Here is a 6000-nt window from a genome sequence, read left to right on the forward strand (position 1 = left end):
TAAAAAGCAAGTGGCGAAATCCTCAGGTATGGTGGTGCAGAAGAAACACTCCCACTCTGTAAGTAAGTAAATAAATAAATTCACTGTAGGTGGATAAAAAGAACCAAACCAGAGCAAGAGCAACCTCAGCAGAACCAACATTGATGACTCTGAATCCATAGAGAGATTTGGGGCACTTGGTAATGAGATGCTACTTCCAAAGGACTTCAGTTGCCACCACACAGGGGCCTCCCAACTTGAAATAGCCCAGGTGGCCTCTCTCTTGGGGTGGCTCTGCTCACTCCATACAGCTTTGGCAGAAATTCTAGATTAGCATCATTAAGAATTTTCTGATCTACACTGCACCTCCAGCTGCATTTCCCATGGTTATACACACTGCACACGCAGGGGCTGCTTGTCTGGTCTCCCGCGATTTCTGCCTCCATTAAGCCCAAAGTGTCAATCTGACTGGATGAACAAACACCTAGGAGAGCAGTAAAACTCATTCTATGGCTGTCTGTGTGGATCAAAGAGGCCGGACTGGGTACAATACATGCTTCACAGCTCCTTTCCTCTCTCTCACTGTACACAGCTCTGCTCCCGGCTGCCATACACTAGGCATCCTGGATCCTCCCTAAACTTCTGCAGTGATACTTCCACCTGCAACCTGCTAACCATGGACTGAATACCTTGGAAGTGTGAGCTACATTAAACTCCTCTTCCTTTAAGTTGTAGCTGCTGGAAATTATGTACAAGTGGTAGAGAACACTGACTAATACATCCTTCCTTTGAAATCTGGGCGGAAGCCTATTAAACTCACAACACTAGTTTTCTTCGTACCAGAAAAACAGCACTGATGAAATGATGCCAAAGTCTGTTGTCAGGGGAAGCAGTAGCCATATCCCCTCAGACTATGAATCCAGGGACCACTGAAGTGCCTGCATGGCTGTGCATAGTGCAGAGAATTCTGCATTACAACTGAGAAATAAATTGAAGAATTTGTACTGAGGGTTAGGGTTGCTATATTGGACTGAGTTTGCAATGTGTACCCTAGATTACTGCTATGAAAGTGGTGTCTGGGAAAAATAACCTAACTATATCTACTGAGAAATGTTAGTCTATGTGTCCATTTTTCATTTTGAAATTCATAGCATCCTAGATTTTTGTCCTGCAGCAGTAGAAAATTTACTAGAAGATTATCATTCTTAAACAATGTTTATTGTCATAGTTTTCAGCTCGGTGTTCCCAGTGACAGCACCTATGTATTTTTTAGGCTTTAATCAGACCGTAATTTTTACCAGCGTGGCAGTAAAACTGTAAACAATATCAGCATGAAAGAGCAATTATTTCCTCACTCAGGAAATATTTTTCATTGTGCCATACACAAATGTAGACAATCAATATTTCAAGAACACTGGTTGCACGTGAAGGACTTATATTTACATATAAACTCCTTTGGTCTACAATTATTTGTCTTCCATGATCAACTAGAGTGTGTTTAAAATGCCACTGTCCAGAAATGGAAAGAGACAATGGGGTTTTATTCCTAGGTGAAGCACAGGTATTAGAATGCCTCAGATTTAGTGCAGTGTAACTGACAAATAGGCCACACTATTTTTTTTTTTTTTGTATTTTTCTGGTACCAGGAATTGAACTCACGACCTTGCGCTTGCCAGACAGGTGCTGTGCCACTGAGCTAAATCCCCAGCCCAAACTGACAAATAGGAAGATGAATATTTCTAATTCACAATGTGGGCGATATATATTGTTATAATGAGAAATCGGAGCAACCCAGGTGATCAACTTTTGAGGCAAATTGAGACTCACTAGGCATCAGTGCATAGCATGGGTTGGTGTGGAAATTGACATGGGGTATTTTTGATATGCACAGTGAGATATGCCTATGCACAAATGCAGGGTGGGGCTGAGCTGCAGCTGAGATTTTATAGTTCTCATGCAGCATAATTGCTAAGGTTGATTAAATAAAATAGGCCTTAAATGGCCAATAAAAATCCCACCTTGTTATATAACTCATTGTAACCTACCCACTAAAATCAGAATGCTGGGATATATTTTATTGAAACGTCTATCTTCTACAAGTATTTTGTATATAAAACAATATTTTACCTATAAAAACAGCTTTTAAAAGTCACATATTTCTTACACTGATATCTATATCTGTATCACTCCTTACTTTCCAATGCACTATACTTCTGAGAAAAATTTAGAGAAAAATGGGGAAAACGTACTAACCTTAATTAATGCTGCTTCTTTCAGGCTGTCCGCACATCGCTGGGCAGGGGGGTGCTGCACAAATAACCCCGGGCCAGAAGTTGCTTCGTGCCCAGGATGCTGGGTGATGGGGCAGTGAAGGATGGATACATTCTAACCCGAGTGTACACGCGCTCCTGGGTCATGGGGTCATGTGGTCATGTGTACATCTAATATAATGAAAGTAAGTCCACAGCATGGAATGCAATTACCTATGAGTGCTGAGAAATTTGACTTTTATATTAAGAAATACACATACACCTGCCAAATAGGGAGGGACAGAGGAAAGGAAAGTAAGGAGGAGGATGAAGTGGGGACACTAGGAGACGAGGGAGACGTTGTGCCTCAGTGGATAGTAACTGAGAAACTGAGGCCAACAGGGACATAAAGGAGAGAAACAAGGTGGTAGAGAGGGAGGGTTTAGGATGAAACTGCCAACTAGGTCGCATGGGTGCCAGGGCATGTGGTTCAGGGACTGGCAGACAGTGTGATGTAAGGCTAGAGCAGATAAACCCCAAGTGTGATATCAGGGCAGTTGCCAAAATTCATGCGAAATGGTTTAAAGAAACCTAATATAACATTCAGATGCAACGGCAGTAAATGGGAATAATTAAAGGTTCTTTTCCCTCACTACCGTTTTGTGTTCACTGCCTGCCTCGTTGCACAGGTGCAGATGAGTCTCCCAGAGTTGGGGTGCCCTGGAACCCTGGCATTTTATGCTTCACTACTTCTTTCTGCACTGACCTCAGCCTGATGCCCACCTCAGCTATTTCTGAGAATAATCTTGCCAGAGTGTGAGCTCCTGAGACTCACGAGGAGAAGGGATGGGACTGATGGAAGGAGAAAATGAGGCACAAAGTGAAAGGGGACTGGGCAGAATTTCTGGGCCCTTCTCCTGCTTTCCCTTTCTGGAAAACTGGGTAAACCTTAAGGTCGAGGGTCCCAAAGGAAATTTTCGCATTTCCAGTGTTGTTAAACTACATAAAGCTAATGGTCATGTTTGGGCCAAGACCTGAAAATCATATTCTTGTTTTTACAGCAAAAACTGAAAATGAAATCCCATAAGTATTTGACAGAGGAACTGTGTACCAAAGGAGGAATTTTATAAATTGTAGTTATATGGACATATTTGACCATGCCTCCAGATAAGTGCTCCCATATTTTTATTTTGTGCGTGGAGGTGGAAATTTGGAAAAGGATCATGCTCTTGCACCTTGTGAGGTGCCAGAGGGACTTGGGGATCTCTTTGACTTTCACCAGATGCAAACTTTCTTCCATTCAGTAATTTGAAAGAGAGAGAAGAGGCCCAAGAACGAGGTGGGTGGGCAGGCAGTAAAGGACTGCAGACTTTGCTCCTGGTGGCCCAGGGCCAGTCACTGCCATCTCCCAAGTTCAGCACACAGATGGAAGTGCTAGGAGAGACACACAGCACAGCACTCACCCCTGCTCAACCTTCCTTTGCTTCTTACTGCAGCCTGTGCTTGTCCATGCTCCCTGATGGATCAGAAAGGTCTCAGATTGTAGAGTGGAACAGACAGGGCCATAGTAGAAGCAGCTGTCTGATTCTAGGATTGCTGAAAAATTTCCTTCTGGGCCCATTTGCTGACTAGAGAAACTTCCCTCTGTCTCTAGGATTTGTTTGAAGAACTATTATAAAATTTTGTTTTCTTATTTCACAGTAGAGCTGGAGTAGGAGAGGTGCTGGGTGGCTGGAACTGAGAAGAACATCCCTTGAATCCACTCAATTTCCTTTTTTCATGAAGATTCACTGAGCCTCACAGCAGGAAAAGAGTGCCGTTGTGTTTCACAGTAATAAAAGAAAAACATTCTCACAGTATAGAACATATGTGAGGATTCTGTCTTCTCTTTTCAGCTTTCCTAATCAATCTTTAAAAAAGGATGGATGCAGAGGCTGGTGATTCCCTCACTCTAACTCACGCAGAAGCTTTTCACATTGAAGCCAAGGGGGAGCAGCTTAGCAAGACAATGGTTCTCTGGTACTGAATGAGTGAATGAGTGGATACAAGAATAAATGAATACATTTTAAAGTAAGGTTGGGAATGCAGCTAAATACAATGCCATGTTTTTAATTCCAACTACCAAAAAAATAATAAGCATGGAGATAAAAATAGTTTCACAGAATAGGGACACAAGAGCATTCAGTACCCAGTGTTTTATTTTGTTACAGTTCCATACTGTACATCCTGCACATTATCCACTTCCCTGTGCTCTCAGCTGCTCACTGTAGAGACTGAGGCGGATGATGGATGACCTAAAGAATGTAAAACCATCAAGGCCAATTTAAGCACAGGCTCCTTTCACATATTTTTAAAAATAACATTAGGAATTGAATTCCAAAAAAGTGGTATAAATTACCTCCGCAGTGTAAGCACTGGGAGTGCCAACCCCAGCAGTAACATAAACAATTCACGAATTGTTCAAAGCAATCTTTGTTACACATAAATGGGGAGGTCGTCTCCAATACAAAAGCACTTGGGCAAGCACACCCCACTTTTATCAGTGCAGAAATTATCTAGGCCAAATATAAATAACGTATCAGGCAACAGAGAAACATAAGATTTAGCCTGCAGATCAAATGCAACCAATATATCAACAGAAAAATACATAAAAGAGCTGGAGAATTCACATTCTTCTCAACATAAATAATAGTCTTCAAGATAAAACACATAATAAGTCTCAAAACAAGTCTTACAAACGAGAAAGTATTACTTCTCTATTCACAATGAATTAAAGCTAGCAATGAACAATAGCATGAAATTTAGAAATTGGGCAAACCCTTTCATAATTAAGAACATATTCTAAAATTACCATTCGCTCCATGAGCAAAACAAAGTACAACAACAAATTTAAAACAATCTTCAAACAAATTAAAACTGAGTAGAAATTCTAAAATCTCCTGGACATAGAAAAAGCCTGGCAAGGAGGAAGGTTCTAGCAATAAGTGTATCCATCATAACGAAGGACTGACTTCAACTGAACCTAACAGTGCAACTCAGGGACCTCAAAACACAAGAAGGAAGCAGAACAAAAATCAGGAGAAGGATATAAGTACCGAAAGCCGTAGTAGAAATATAATTTAATATACACACGTTACAAAACAATCAACTGCAAAGTTTGTTTCTTAAAAACATAAAGAAAATTCACATAACTTTGGCCAGGCTAACCAAGGAAAGAGATATAACTCAGATAAGTAAAACAGACAGGAAAATAGCGACCTTACATTCATAGTGCAAAAACACCAAAACCGTTCCAGACTAATATAACTTATTACCCACCCACAATTTCACTACCTAGAGATTTGGGATGCAGCACCCACCACACTGGGTTATGCAGCCTGCCAGGTCGCTTGCTCCTGGCTTCCAGAGATTCCTCCTGCTGCTGCCTCCCGTGTTGTAAATGGTCTCCTGCATGCTGCTCGGAGGGCTGACAGGGCTGTGCTCTGCACACATTCCTGTTCCTGAGCCCAGACATCTGTTGTGCCAAGGGCATCATACGGTACATGAAAGTATGTAGTTGTCAAAGAAAGAATTTAGGACTTCTAGTTTTTCTGACTTTTTCTCAAACAATATATTGTTATTCATGGTATATGTTAGATAGTCAAGAATTTCAGGCTCTTTCATTATTCACATCACAACATGAAACCATTTATTTAGAGACAGACTATGTGTTACATGGGTAGAATTAATTTACCATATCCATGGTTTAATAATGAAAAATATTGCAATGAAT

The sequence above is a fragment of the Chinchilla lanigera genome, unplaced genomic scaffold, assembly GCF_000276665.1.
Source record: "Chinchilla lanigera isolate Chin_1 unplaced genomic scaffold, ChiLan1.0 scaffold00002, whole genome shotgun sequence".
Taxonomy (NCBI): domain Eukaryota; kingdom Metazoa; phylum Chordata; class Mammalia; order Rodentia; family Chinchillidae; genus Chinchilla; species Chinchilla lanigera.